The sequence below is a fragment of the Bubalus bubalis genome, chromosome 17, assembly GCF_019923935.1.
Source record: "Bubalus bubalis isolate 160015118507 breed Murrah chromosome 17, NDDB_SH_1, whole genome shotgun sequence".
NCBI lineage: Eukaryota > Metazoa > Chordata > Mammalia > Artiodactyla > Bovidae > Bubalus > Bubalus bubalis.
In genome coordinates, this window is record NC_059173.1 from 15,764,046 (window position 1) to 15,780,295 (window position 16,250).

The 16,250-nt window shown below is 39.6% G+C and overlaps 1 protein-coding gene across 11 annotated transcripts in view; it reads right to left on the reverse strand.

Annotated features, from left to right (window-relative positions):
• The window catches only part of TAOK3 (TAO kinase 3), a 191,634-nt gene that overhangs the window by 175,127 nt on the left and 257 nt on the right, over nucleotides 1-16,250 (reverse strand). For 6 of the 11 annotated variants that reach the window (XM_006074238.4, XM_044930149.2, XM_006074239.4 and 3 more), the window contains exon 1: nucleotides 5,312-5,609. The exons of the other annotated variants lie outside the window; for them this stretch is intronic. The gene's annotated coding sequence lies outside the window, so the exon portion shown is untranslated. Of the gene's footprint in view, nucleotides 1-5,311; nucleotides 5,610-16,250 lie in introns of those variants that run through there. 11 annotated transcript variants of the gene reach the window in all.

A 16,250-nucleotide genomic window follows, 5' to 3' on the forward strand; every position in this document is an offset into this window, starting at 1 on the left:
AGTCATAGTTAGGTATCTCAGCATTATGCTAGGAACTGTTAAAGATTTAATTGTAAGATATTGTCCTTGTACTCAAAATACTGACATCATTAGTGAAGATAAGACAACGGACGATGTAAAATGCTATGCACATTTTCGTTCACTGCATTGCTAATTTAAAAATCACCTGGGAAAGACAAATATCATATGGTTTCACTTATATGTGGAACCTAAAAAAGAAAAGAATGATACTAATGAACTTATACACAAAACAGAAATAGACCCACAGACACAGAAAACAAATGTACTGTTACCAAAGGGGAAAGGGGACAGGGAGGGATAGATTAGGAGTTTGGGATTAAAATATACACACTACTACATATAATGTAAATAACCAACAAGGACCTACTATATGGCACAGGGAACTATACTCAATATTTTATAATAATCTATGAGGGAAAAAATCTAAAGAAACAGATATATATGTTTGTATGATGGAATCAATTTGCTATACACCTGAAACCAATACAACACTGTAAATCACCTATGCTTCAATTTTAAAAAATCACCTGGGAGTTTGCAGCAAAACAGTAAGAACTGAATAGGAAAAGTTTCAAACAGGAAGTAAATTTTACACAGGGTCTTGAAGAAAAGGTAAAATCTGACAAGGCAGAGAGAAGGGAGGAGGGTTTTTTGAGCAAAATAAATAGTAACAGAGGCTCAACACTTGAATCAGCACAACGTTCGAGAGAGACTGACTTCAACGGCAGAAAGAACAGGCCAAGGAACATAGGAAATGAAGATGGATGAGTAGTATGGGACAGATTAGACAGGGTGTCAAAAGTCGGGCAGAAGAGGTTAGACTTAGTAACAGGGAACCAATGAAACTTCCCAGTAAGGGGAGAGGTGTGCTAAAAGCAGTAGCATTTAAAGAAGGTTAATCAAGATGAGCTGGAAAAAAGAGGGAAGTGAAGGAAGGCAATTGTAGTAATCCAGGAATGAGGTGATAAGGGTATGAGTGGGATAGGTGCACACAGAGTGTTTCTTAGTGGCAATGTGATGGGCCTGGAGACCGTAAAATTGGGAGGGGTACCAGAAAAACACAGACTAACCGAGGGACTGGCTACAAGGTAAAGGAGTCGGACCACAGATTAAAACCTGGACATCTCAAACACTAGAAATACTTCCGCAAGGCCTAAAGGTTTTTCAAGTACTCTCTCTGTAAGTAGTTCCATTGTTTTGTTTAGTAAATTTACTGAAGGTGCTCCCTAATTTCACAATTGTTTTTGCTAACACAGCCCCATGAAAGTCTGTTTAGGTAAAAATTCATTTGTTTTCAATACATTTTTCAATACAAAGTTAATTAACGTGTCACAGGATATAAGCTCCCAGAGAATAACATGGTGAAAAGAGAAAAACATTCTTCTTTACATTCAAGTGTATATTCTTTACAGTCTGGTTCTAGTCCCCCTCCGCCTAAAACAAAAACCAAAAAAACTAACACACCCCTTGAAAACCCAACCTGGTTTGTTTTTTTTTTTCCTCAGCTGATCTAAAATCTCAAAACATAGTCCTGACTTTAATCTGGTAGTGAGCCAGTCCGAAAAAAACCAACAAACTCTCGTGAGAAAATGAATTAAGAAATCAACATTTTGCCATGTTGCTTTCCTGAATTGTGCTATCAAATTAGGAAGAAATTCTCAGAAGTGAAAAACAAGGAGAAAAACGTTACTAAAGCCAAATTTAGCAGGTTCATATATATATATATATATATTTTTTTTTTTTTTTTACTAAATATTTAAGTCTACAGTCAACTCTTCCCTGCTTCCACTCTCCTTAGAGAGTAGTAAATACAGAAATGGCATAAAGAAGATTTACAGATTTCATTCACATGCTCCACAGTTTTTTCGGATTCTTCTATTACTGCAACACTGACCCTGCTATCTGTACACAGCTGCACGCACTGTTTCATACCTCCTCTCAAGATCATTTTCTGGTAGAGCTGTGAATAAGACTCGAAACATTCCAAACAGCAAAAATAACCCTATCTGCTATCATTCACTGAACTCTTCCTTTACAATGTGTAACCAAACTTGTGCTTTAATACACAACCTTGTTTAATCCTCATAGCAATCTTGCAAGGTAGGTACTAGGATTATGCCCATTTCAGCAGTGAAGGAACTGAGGCTTTGGGAGTTTAGGGAATTATACAAGGTCACAAACCTAGTGATCTAGTAAGTGGCAGATGTGTTCATCTGACATGCTCTTGTGAATCGTTAGAATACACTGCCAATCCTACAGAGATGTGAGTGAAACCAAAAGTGAGAGATAAGGAAGGGTGGTGTGCTATTCAGAGTCCAAGGGTTTGAGAGGAGCATCAAAGATACAAATGGAGAGATTTCCGGACCCGTCTCTAACCTTTCCTTACACAATTCCTGGAGGAGAGTGAGACACTGCTATGAAATGGGAGTGAACTGTCTCCTCTTGTAGGAGGACACATATTACACGACTATTTCATGGTATTGACAGGATCTCAACATCTTAATTTGATTCACATTAAAAAAAATGTTACTTAGATAGGCCAGGTCAAGACGAATTAGGCTGATTGGTGACATCAAAATGCTTTAAAAAAATATTTTCTTAATAGAATTCCAGTGACCTGAGAAACCTATGTAACTCCTACCAATGACCCTGAAATAGAAACTAGCTTTTTAAAGCTACGTCTCAGTACAATATATATATTCATAAGAAAACATTTTTAAAAATAACTCTCCTCCTTATGCATCTGGGCAGAGATGTCATATTTCCTCCACAAAGCTTCCTTTTATGTTGCAACACTAAGAATCTCAATTTTAGGCTGAACTAGAACAACTGAGAACTGCAAACTCCTTCACAGGAGATGATTATTTTTAATAGTTTTTATATAAATTGTCTAAAACTTTACGTTTTAACTCTGCAATACTCTTCACTAGAGGGTAAAGCAGTTAAAGTTTCAAGTTCTGTTTCCCCTCACCCCTCTCTTTTTTTTTCTGCTAACACATGGTCTTTCACAAAAGAGTCAGTGTGATCTCTGCCGGCTGACGATAACAGATATGACTGTGGTAAACTCAAGAAGATTAAGCACATGTCAAGTAATTCAGAAGTTTAAAACTTGTCACCTGTGTGTGGAACCAGCAAACAGTTATAACTGGTTAAATAAACATGTACAAATTAGTAGGATGTAATTAGTAACTACCACTTTTCCCTCCAATGAGTGGTGTCTGGGCAGGCAGCCATACGATCTGCAATAATCGGTCACTACTGTGAAGCCCCAGCAACTTCCTCTGCCCCACCCCCATCCAACCTCCGACTGGGATACTTTTGGACTGCTAAAAGAATGCTCAGATAATCACAAAAGTCCTCTTTATCAGTGAACACTGAAATTTACCAAATTTGCTCTTTTAGGTTTTGAACATTCATAAATATTAAGAAAAAATGCAATATGATCATATTTCAAAGATTATTTGAAGGTTTTGATTTCCTTTTTATATATTAGAAAGAATAGTGTCCCCAAATCAGTAATATCCACTGCAATGCTTCTTGACCCTGATGCTGGGAAAGACTATAGGCAAAAAGAGAAGAGGGCAGCAGAGGATGAGATGGTTGGATGGCATCACTGACTCAATGGACATGGATTTGAGCAAACTCGGAGACAGTGAAGAACAGGGAAGCCTGGCATGCCTTCAGTCGGCAGGGTCACATAGAGTTGGAAACGACTTAGCGACAGAACAACAACAATCCTATGTACCATCATAAGACTTTACAGATAAAGACTTCACATAAAATACCAGGAGTTTAGAAGTCAGGGTTATACACATTTCATTTAAACCATGTTCCAAGAGTCTGGTAAATTTGGGAAAAACTGTTAAGGTAGTTTTCTGGTTTATAAAATATTATGAATGACATACAAAGTATGAGATATTAAAAAAGTATCCACTTGCCTACTTCATGTAATTTCACCTCATGGACTGGAGTAGTCCCATAAATTATTACCTCATGCCTAAGATATTTTATTTTTATACTTTAATAAGTAAACTACCCTTACTACTAAAGAAAAAAAATTACAAAACAAAGTAAATGTGATCAAATCTTCTGACTTTTCTGTCTCTAAATGTGATATTACACTAAAAAACAAAAAACAAAAAACTGCTCTGTTTTCTCTCCTTTTATCCCTTTCTGTGAAAGAAGAAAAATGGGAAGTGGCTTGTTATTTTTTAAGATCTCCAGGATAAACAAGTGTGCTGTTTTAAGTAGCCTAATTTTGAACTGTTGTCTTATAGTAATAATATCATTCATTACAAAAAACTGCATCCATTTAATAAAAATGGCCTTCAGTATATTTAAAATTTGTGTTTAAAAAACTCTTCTGACAAGATTTTGATGTTTTATTTGCAGCTTAGTATTTACCTTACTTATCCAGGAGAAAGGAAAAAATAAAACACTTTGAAAATAATCCCCACTAATAGTTATTTGTAGAATATCAAACTACAAATTAAAATAAATAGAGCATATGAATCCAGTGAATTTTTAGGTTGATTGCTCTCAGCTGGACTTTTGAGTTAAGGCCATAAATATTCACATGAAACTCAACAGGGTTTATTAGCTATGTTTAGACACAAACTATATTTATAATAAAACATTACATTTAAAACAAAACACCAAGCTTACTCTAAGTAGATCTTCTCAAATGCATGTCCTACATTCCCCATTCGACATACTAAAGACTTTAAAAATTCTTTACTTAGCTACAGCAATCAGTAAGATTGCCCCAGAGATGGCTTTCTTTAAAAGGCAGCCTCTTATTCACTTAGGAAAGATAAAACTGAATTCCACTTAAGTTGTAAGAACAAGATCATGCTATCAGCACCTTCATCCCGAGAAAGGAAGTTATTATAGACACAGTTTTATAAATGAGGCTTTAAGAGAGTACTTCCTGGTCAGACAGTTAACGTCAACAGCATTTTATATAGCTTTACATTTCGACATTTTGGAAAGAACTTTCTGAAAACTTTTCCTGATTCTTTTCCTCCTGTCCCCACAACAGAGGAAAACCAGCTCAAGCTAAACGAACCTTAAGGTAAAATCTACGAAATCCTACCAATGTCTACCATTATGGTATCATGTAAATATCAGAACTGGTTGTTATTGTTGATAACATCAGCTTAAGTTTTAGTTATTGTACATTTACGCACCCTCTGTCTAATCCCCTCTGTGTGCTGGAGTGAAGTTTCAGGGTACACAACATTAGAAGGAAAAGAAACGTTAGAAGGAAAAGAAAGGAAAGACAACTTACCAATTCCTTAATAATGAAGATGATGCCAGTCAGCATTCACAGTTCAATTTTCAAATTTAAAGTTAGTTCTCTTTTAAACTTATATATATATACACACACACACACACACACACACACATATATACAAACAAGCAAAAAAACCCAACTCCACGAAACCTCGTACAATCCGAATAAGGAACTGCAGATAAAAGCAGCGTGACCTGGGCGCTGCTCATGACTATCTGTATTGCAAGCTCAAGTATTTCCTGTTACGACGCCCATTGGTTCCCACAGGTGCAAGTGCCTATGGGTGTTGCCGCTTTACCCTTCCTTTGGTAAGTGAACCGCTAAAGGAGATTTCAGGTTGGCACAATCAATGCTGGGGAACTATTGGGGCAGAACTACCCTGGGCTAATACCAAGAGCCTCCCAAACTAGATTGATTGTGAATTGATGATTACCTAATTCAAAACGGCTGGAGAAAATTTATTTTAGTAAACGTTCATGATTTTTCTAAGACACACTGTTATTAAAGAATATTTGTGACTTTACTCAACAAATATGTATTAATTGCTTTCTCTGTGGAAAGTTCTACTTAGGCACTAGGAATATAGTAGTGAACAAAACAAAATCCCTGTGGTCATTCATATACTGTCTGGTAGACTTTTGACTATTTCACATATATAATGAGAAAACTTCCCTAAAGGCAGAGACAAAAGAAATTTGTATGGAAATTTGGAGAGTCAATTGTAGTGCTTATTATACAAAGCTAAAAAGCACTGTAATTAAGGCCATGCCACCTTAAACCTTAAAGAGCTTTTCCAGAACCTAGTACAGAAAAACAAGATTCTTTATGTTTGCAGTGTTTCAAAAAGGCCAGGTTGGAGGCAATGGCGTATGTTCCAGCAGGGAAAAAGAAAAACTTCTCACCATGAGTCACCAGTGACTAAGTTCTTTTAATTCAGGCTTAAAACACATTTCAAACCCAATTACTTGTACATGCAGAAAACTGATAACCCCAAATTAACATCAGGAGCTTGATTTGACCAATTTTCAGGGTTAATATCAGCAGCTAAGAAAAATAAATGAAGTGCTTTTAATGCGAAAATGCCCCTGTACTGAATTTTGTTATCATTTCGGTCTTATAAGTCTTTACTGCCTAAGGGCCATGTTAGAAGCTTCCATTAGATTTTATTACAAGGAATGTTGTTTTCTTAGATTGTAGCCAGACTGGGACACAATCATCTTGGATGTATGATGTCATGGTAGGAATGGCTTTTATTTGTATTCAGTAAAACAAAAACACAATAAATTCAGGGCTGCTCAAAAAAATGTAAAGCCCAGAGAATAAAATATATGGATAAAATCCACTCTTCCCAGCTATGCTTCACTTCCTTAGGATTTTATTATGTTTCAAATAACAAACCTTCTTTTTTGACAACAAATGGGAGAAATTCCCAGAGCCAAATTCATCCATTTAGTGAGTCAATAAATCTTTATTGAGCAACTACTACATGTTTCCCTGGTGCCTCAGTCACTAAAGAATCCTCCTGCAATGCAGGAGACAGGGGTTTGATCCCTGGGTCGGGAAGATGCACTGGAGAAGGAAACAGCAACTCACTCCAGTATTCGTGTCTGGGAAATCCCATGGACAAAGGAACCTGGCAGGCAGTTCTTGGGGTTATAAGGGTCAGACACAACTTAGTGGCTAAACCACCACCACTACATACTAGGTAGGCACTGTTTCATGAGTTGGGAAAAAGCAATAAGAAAATCTCTGCTTTCATGCAGTCTAAATTCTAGTGGAGGGATATAAGGCAAACAAAAACATAAATAAAATATCTGGTGTGTCAGAATGGTGTCCTCTCTCCAGTATAGAGAAGAATGCAATATGAAAGATAAGGATAAAAATAAGAAAATGTACAAAGTAAGCACTTAAGGAATTTAGAGGAGAGAGTAGCAAGAAGATGATCAGAGAAGGCCTCAGGAAAGACGGCATTAAAATTAAATCTACGGGAATTCCCTGGTAGTCCCAGTGGTTAGGACTCAGCGCTTTGACTGCTGGGGACCTGAGTTTGATCACTGCTTGGGGAAACTAAGATCCCACAAACTGAACTCTCAAATAGAAGGAATAGAAAAGGCATTCCAGGGAAAAGAAACAGCAGAAACAAAGGCATGAACGTGTAATCAGTAAGTGCTTGGCTGTAAGCAGACTGTTCTGGGGCACAGGAGATAGATATAGATATATACAGATATAGATATAGATGGATTATGGGGCTATAGGAACGCTAAAACAGGTTGATAAATCTGTACTGAATTTAGTAGGCCACAGGGTATTAAAAGTTTTTAACACAGAAGTGACAAAATCAGAGCTGTACTTTAGGGGGAATAAGAGAGCAATAGTGTATACAGGGAGAACAAAAAAGAGGAGACTGGAAACTTGTCACAGTAGACCTTCCTGAGCACATATTTTGGGCTTTCATTAGCTTTTTCTTGAACCTTTAAGAAATATAAAGTAAAACATGTATTGAGTTGAAAAACCAGATCTAGGTTACAGTGGTCAAGTTTGCCACTGTCGGTATGGCCTTGGGAAGTCACTCACGTTGTTGAGTCGCCCAGTCATGTCTGACTCTTTGTAACCCCAGGGACTGCAGCACACCAGGCGTCCCTATCCCTCACCATCTCCAGGAGTTTGCCCAAGTTCATGTTCATTGCATCGGTGATGCCATCCAGCCATATCATCCTCTGACGTCCTCTTCTCCTTCTGCCTTCAATCTTTCCCGGCACCAGGGACTTTTCCAATGAGTCATCTATTCACATCAGATGACCAAAATACTGGAGCTTCAGCTTCAGCATCAGTCCTTCTAGTGAGTATTTAGGGTTGATCTCCCTTAAGATTGACTGGTTTGTTCTCCTTACAGTCCAAGGGACTTTCAGGAGTCTTTTCTAGCACCACAGTTTGAAGGCATCAATTTTTTGGTGTTCTGCCTTCTTTATGGTCCAGCTCTCACAACAATACATGACCGCTGGGAAGACCATAGCCTTGATTATACAGACCTTTGTTGGCAGAGTAATGTCTCTCCTTTTCAGCACACTGTCTAGGTTTGTCATGGCTTTCCTGCCATGAGGCAATGGTCTTTTGATTTCATGGCTTCAGTCACCATCTGCAGTGATTTTAGAGCCCAAGAAGAGGAAATCTGTCACTACTTCCACCTTTTCCCCTTCTATTTGCCATGCAGTAATGGGGCTGGATGCCAAGATCTTAGTATTTTTAATAGTCTTAAGTTGGCTCTTTCACTCTCCTCCTTCACCTTCATCAAGAGGCTCTTTAGTTCCTCTTCACTTACTGCCATTCGGAGAAGGCACTGGCACCCCACTCCAGTACTCTTGCCTGGAAAATCCCATGGATGGAGGAGTCTGGAAGGCTGTAGTCCACGGGGTCGCTGAGGGTCGGACACCACTGAGCGACTTCACTTTACTTTTCACTTTCATGTATTGGAGAAGGAAATGGCACCCCACTCCAGTGTTATAGCCTGGAGAATCCCAGGGATGGGGGAGCCTGGTGGGCTGCTGTCTATGGGGTCACACAGAGTCGGACACGACTGAAGTGACTTAGGAGCAGCAGCAGCACTTACTGCCATTAGGGCAGTAACATCTGCATATCTGAGGTTGTTGACTTGATTCCAGTTTGTCACTCATCTAGCCCGGCAATTCTTGTGATGTGCTCAGCATATAGGTTAAACAAACAGAGTGACAGCAGACAGCCCTGTCGTACTCCTTTCTCAATTTTGAACCAATCAGTTGTCTCATACAAGGTTCTAACTGTTGCTTCTTGACCTGCATACAGGTTTCTCAGGAGACAGGTAAGATGGTCTGGTATTCCCATCTCTTTAAGAGCTTTCTACAGATTGTCATGATCCACATAGTCAAAGGCTTTAGCATAGTCTATGAAACAGAAATAGATGTTTTTCTGAAATTTCCTTGCTTTCTCTGTAATCCAGAAAATGTTGGCAATTTGATCTCTAGTTCCTCTTCCTTTTCTAAACCCAGCTTGGACATGTGGAAGTTCTTTGTTCACATAATGCTGAAGCCTAGCATGCAGGATTTTAAGCATGATCTTACTAGCATGGGAGATGAGTGCAACTGTCCAATGGTCAGCATATTCTTTGGTACCACCCTTCTTGGGGAGTGGGGTGAGAATTGATTTTTTCCAGTCCTGTGGCCACTGCTGGGCCTTCCAGATCTGCTGACATAATGAATGCAAAACCTTGCTGACATCATCCTTTAAGGATTTGAATCAAATTGATTACATTCTTTGAGGCTGAAGATGGAGAAGCTGTATACAGTCAGCAAAAATAAGACCTGGAACTGACTGTGGCTCAGATCATCAGTTTCTCAAAGCAAAATTCAGGCTTAAACTAAAGAAAACAGGGAAAAATAATAGGCCAGCCAGGTATGACTTAAATCAAATCCCGTATGAATTTGCAGTAGAGGTAATGAATAGATTCAAAGGACAAGATCTAGTTAACAGTGAGCCTGAAGAACTAGGGACAAGAGGTCCATAATATTGTACAGAAGGTGGAGAATAAAACCATCCTAAAGAAAAAGAAAAGCAAGAGGGCAAAGAGGTTATCTGAGGAGGCTTTACAAATAGTGGAAGAATGAAGAGAAGCAAAAAGCAAGGGAGACAGGGAAAGGTACATCCATTTAAATGCAGAGTTCCAAAAAATAGCTAGAAGAGAAAAGAAGGCCTTCTTCAAAGAACAACGCTTAACAATAGAACAACAAAAGGGGAAAGACTGGAGAGCTCTTCAGGAAAATTGGAAACATCAAGGGAGCATTCTGCCCAAAGATGGATACAATAAAGGATAAAAATGGCAAAGACCTAGAAGACACTGAAGAGATCAAGAAGAGATGTAAAGAAAACACAAAAGAACACATAAGTATAAAAAAGATCTTAATGAAGAGGATTACTACAATGGTGTGGTTAGTCACCCAGAGCCAGACGTTCTAGAGTGCAAAGTCAAGCGGGCCTTAAGAAGTACGCTGTTAATAAAGCTAGTGGATGTGATGAAATTCCAGGAAGTCACTCATACTGAGTCTCAATTTCCCTACGTGTGACCTATTAATTATTCTTTTTGGAGCCAGGAGCCACGGGATTCATCAAGTGATTAGATACTGAGGATAGAGCAAAAACAGCACTAAAAAAATGGTTTCAAGTGATTAAAATAACAAGCAGCTATCACTTGTTAAACACTTCCTATCCATTTATCACTGTACTTGGTGCTTTACATAAATCGCATCATTTATTCCTTATAAGCCATAAGGGCTTCCCTTATGGCTCAGCTGGTAAAGAATCTGCCTGCAATGTGTGAGACCTGGGTTCGATCCCTGGGTTGGGAAGATCCCCTGGAGAAGGGAAAGGCAACCTACTCCAGTATTCTGGCCTGGAGAATTCCATGGACTAAATAATCCATGGGGTCGCAAAGAGTCGGACACGACTGAGCGACTATCACTTCACTATTCCTTATAAGAATCTTGTGAGGCCCATATTTTTGTTTTACAGATGAGAGAACTGACAGCTTTAAACACTTAAGTAACTTAACCAGGATAAGCAAACTGGCATAGTGATAAAGCCAAAATAGGTGCCTGGGTCTGAGTCTCAGGCCCTTTCTCTTTTCAATGTATCATGCTGTTTTCTACATGGCAGATAAATAATGCTAACATTTGTTCTTGGGTTGCAACAGAATCATTCTTTAAACACTCTTTTGATGCACTAAAGCCCTCAGTGAAAATATGAAACTAAATGTGAAAATAAATATAATCTAATAATTTGCCTATCATTAATTCATTCACATTCATTCAACTGACATCTAATGAGCACCCTTCATACTCTGTGCCTGCTATTAAATCTTGATCTAGAAGAGTTAAAAACTCTATTTATGTGGTTTGGGGAAATATTTGTGTATTTACACAGAAAGCCTTCAAGAAGTAAAGGCTAATGTTCGCAATAGAATGAAAAATTGGCCATGAACTCCGATTCTGTTTTGTATGCCTACTGCCAAGACCAATTAGGTTATTAGTTTATTTAAGAAAGCATTCTATCTTGATTAGTGCCATCTATTGTAATGGGTAAATAAATGTATTTGAATTGTCATAAGCCTTGATTGCTATGGACAAAAGCCAGTGTCATTAGACAGAAAATGAAACATATAAAAATAAATACTGCACAGAGTCCTAGTTTGATTTGGAAATAAAAGGTTATCCCCCTGTCCATCAAAAATAGTGTGAGGAAGTAAAACTGAAATCTTCTAATGAGTACTTTGATAACTGACTAAAATAGTAAGCATAACAAATATGGGGTTGATTTTGCTATCCATCATTTTTACTGAGGCCAGGGGTTAGGTGAAAGGTTCCCAAACACTAAGCTACAACGTATCAGTTCCAATGTTAGGAGCTAAACTGACATGAGCCACCTATAAGTAGGTTTTGCTAAGTGTAAGATGTTTATTGCATGGCATGTTCCTCTTCTCACTCTAGGGATGATAAATGTGTATCCAAATTGAGAAAGGGGATAATGGTTAGGAGTTGATCTGCGTATCATGAAACTGACCCCTACGCCACTCTGATGTAAAATAGAAATAATTTACAAAGACTTTAAATATACTCATTTCTAACAAATCCCAGGTCAGACAGAAAAAAATGCATTCAGTTCAGTTCAGTTTTAGGTAACTTTAAAAACATAGCTGGAATGATAAAATTTATCAACTTAATTCCTACTATCGTAAAATTTCTGAATACTTGTTATTTTTAATTTGTTGCCCATAGCCTGTAAGTTAGTTACATCACATTTTGGCCCGTAAATTCAATGCATCTAATCCATTATTAGACGTAAGTAAATTTTTTTTTTTTTTACTACAATGAGTTCGAGTTTGAAAATAGTAACAAAATTTTAATGTATCCTTACAAATGACAAAGTAACCAATTAAATGAATGTTAAAGCTAAATAATCACAAACTATACTTTCCATGAAGAAATGCAATTGTACAATATCCCATAACTCAAAACTACTAATCCAAAACTATAGTGGGACTCTTTCATTGAAGACTGAAAAGAAGTCTTCTCTTAGAACAGTCACAAAACACTGTTTGATGGAAGCTTTCCCTTTGTCCATCTGCTTTCTTTTTAGGGGCAGGGAAAAAACAGACTGAAGGAAAAGATTATAAAGGAAAGATGCTTTTAATGTCTATAAAATAAACTCTAAAAAAACCCTAAAGTTAAAGTACCAATAGTTACTTTTCATTCATTCTCCCATATCACTGAAACCAACAAGTATGAACAGTGGCAAGTAAGAGAACTTTTTTCAGGTTGGCTTAAAAATTAAGCCAAATTAGATATCAAGGTAGACTCTGAGATTACAATGATTTGACTGTATATGACTCAAGTGCTAAAGAAAGTATAAAATGGGTTATTGTATTTCCTGGGCAGTACTTGCATCCTGCTAAACTAAGAATTATTTAAGAACTCCAAACCAAAAAAAGCATGTATTCTTTGGTGGTTATAACCATGGAAGCATGAGGCTCCTTCTTAATCTCTGCTTTTGATTATATTTTTTTAATAAAAAATTAACAGGTATAATGAAAACAGGTTTCAGTAATTTACATATTAATAGCTTCTCAAAGTGTAGTTTTATTTTGTGAAATAAATGAAAATAAACTCCCACAGATTGCCACCCTCCTAACCAACCTCCCCTACCTCCACCCCATGTCCCCAGGAATAAAAAGTTATTATAGGCCCTGCCTATCATTAAAAATTCTATTACAAGGGTTCTCTTGTCATCGTCTCTGGGTCAATACCATAGCATAACATGGTTTAAATGACTGCTTTAGTAATCACTCAGGGGAGTATCAGAATATTTTCTTTTCTTAGAAGGAACTAAAGTTTCATCTTGAGAGACCATAATTTGTACCAGACAGAAATGAGCTAACAAGGATGATGGAAGAGCTTATGTATTCAAACATTTCTATTACTTTGCAGGACTATTGTTACCAAGATTCTCAATCCTTCTACAGACTATTTCATACATTACATGCACTACATGGAGAAGGCAATGGCACCCCACTCCAGTACTCTTGCCTGGAAAATCCCATGGAGGAGCCTGGAAGGCTGCAGTCCATGGGGTTGCTGAGGGTCGGACACGACTGAGTGATTTCATTTTCACTTTTCACTTTCATGCATTGGAGAAAGAAATGGCAACCCACTCCAGTGTTATTGCCTGGAGAATCCCAGGGATGGGGGAGCCTGGTGGGCTGCCGTCTATGGGGTCGCACAGAGTCGGACACGACTGAAGTGACTTAGCAGCTTAGCAGCATGCACAACATAATGAATACATGCCCCTTATAAACCTAGGCTTTCCAGGTGGTTCTGTGGTAAAGAATCTGCCTGCCAATGCAGAAGATATGGGTTTGATCCCTGGGTCAGGAAGATGCCTTGGAAAAGGAAATGGCAACCCACACCAGCATTCCTGCCTGGAGAATACTATGGACAGAGGACCATGGTGGGCTACAGTCCAGGTGGTCGCAAAGAGTCAGAGTCAACTAAGCACGCATGCCCCTTGTAAATAACCCTCTGGAGTTAACTAACCTTCCTTTTACTTATACCTAGGGTTCTGGAAAAATAAATTCAATGTAAAAAAGTTATACTTTATACATCTTAAACATAGTCTCTCATATTTTAAATTTGTTTTTGTGTATCTACTATTTGCATTTGTGTATTTGTTCCTCTCATCACCATAACTTCTGTTTCTGAGGACTTCTCTTTCTGAGTGGAATTTTCATAACCACACCAAACTCCACACTCTCTGAAACCATTGTACCTGATACAAAACAGTTCTGTATCAGGTAATATCAAATGAAAATCCTCAAATGATACATTACCTCTACTTATTATCACCCTAATGTAAGATATCTTCAGTAATTTTTGTCTTGGATTTAAACATTCAGTTCTCTGTAAGCCTTCTACATTATGTCTTTGAGAAATAATACAGCATTTCTTTCTTCTTCTTAGCTGCCCATTACTGAACACAGGCAAAGGCTTCCAATAAGACATTATTTTCAACCTGAAATGAAGACAATATCTAAATAACTGCAAAATGATAGGGTAATTACGTGAGATAAGTCACTTCAGTCCTGTTGGACTCTTGGGACTCTATGGATTATAGCTCTTCTGTCCATAGGATTCTCCAGGCAAGAATATTGGAGGGGATCATTCCCCAGTATTTCCCCCAAGCCATCATTTTCTAAGTCTACTTCTATCAAAAAGAAACCTGTCTCAAGGGTGAGGAGAAGCAACACACAGAAAAAAAAGAGGTTAAAAAATTCAAATGTAAAACCGCTGGGAACAATCAGAACAAAGCGTGTGCATTCAAGAAAACACTGGAAAGGTAGTCAGGACAGTATTAACATATCCTAAGTATTCTGAAGAACTAGCCTGGTCATTAATTTTCACATCTGTCAAAGTAGGAGGCTGCCCCTCATTTCCTACCCTCTACGGCTTTCCACTATTTGTTTTAGCATTTTACTAGACATACACTTGCTTTCCACCAGTGCAGTGTCTGGTTTAAATAGGCTTCTCTCTCCTTAGCTTGTTCTGGAATTACGCCTCAAGTTCAGTCCTGGTAGCTTTTAGACAAGATTTCTAACTGGAAAGTGCTGTTAGTTCAGTGACTCCAATACCTCTTTTCAAAATTTAGTTTGACTTTCCAACTATCTTTCCAACACATCAAAGGTAAACAGTCAAACTTACTATATTCGTTCCTTTAAGTCTGCCTTGTAAACACTGATACTGGTGTGCTGCCGAACCTGAAAGAATTTCTGAGCTCCTCGCTGAGCCCAAGTGAAAAAAGAAGCAGGGTCTATCAAAATTTAAACAGCCTAATGAATGAAAAACCTGCATTTCCAAGAGGGGCCCTTCCCTTTCCACTTGTCTGTGGGAGTTAAAGAAGCCCGGTTCAACTTTTCACGCTCTGAGGAAGCACTGAAGTCAGGAAGCCCCTCACTTGCAAGGCATCCACGCCCAACTAGGAGAAACAGATAGGAAGCCAGGCGGCCAGAGAGCAGAAGTCCCTAGCCCCTCGCTCCTGTCCTTTCCCGGATCCTCGCACTTCAGCCGGACCCTCCAGTCCGTGCGTTCTCCCTGAAGATGTTCATTACATAATCCCCGTTCCTCAGAGTCACCCACGGAGTCCTGGGGGGTCCCGCGGTCCCCCGTCTCCCACTCCGTCCTAGAAAGCTCAGCTGACTGCACCCGGGGAGCGGCGGCCGGCTGTCGCGATTCGCCCAGCGCCGCGACCCGGACCCAGACCCCCTCTTCTCGCCCACGCGCGGCGGGGCCGCACCTCCGCCGCAGCCCCTGGGGACCCCCTCAGACTCAGGTCCTCAGCCCCCAAGGGGTCCCCCGTCACAGCCGCTGTCCCAGCTCCTCTCGGTGTCCCCCAACACACCTGCTGTCCCAAGCCTCAAGGAGTCCCCTTTGCCGCTCAGACCCTCTGTCCTGGTCCATTTCTGGGGCTCCTCCTTTGAGACCCTCTTCCCCAGCCGCTCTCGGGGTCTTCCCTCAGACCCACTGTCCCAGCTCCTTTCAGGGTCTCGCCCCCCTCAGATCCACCGTCCCAACTCCTCTCAGGTCTCCCCCCTCCCTCAGATCCCCTATCCCAGCTCCTCAGGGTTCCCTCCTTACACCCGATGTCCCAGCTCCTCTGAGGGCCCCCTCCCGTCACTCCCGCTGTCCCAAGCCCTCTCGAGGTTTCCCTCTCAGGCCCGCGGGGCCGACCCCTCTGAGGGGTCTCCTCTGCACAGAGAGGACTGTCAAAACCACTCCCGGAACTCCTCTCCCTCGAGTACTCGCCGACCCCACTCCGCCCTGGGTCGACTCGTCTCGACTCACTCTGTCAACTCCTCGCG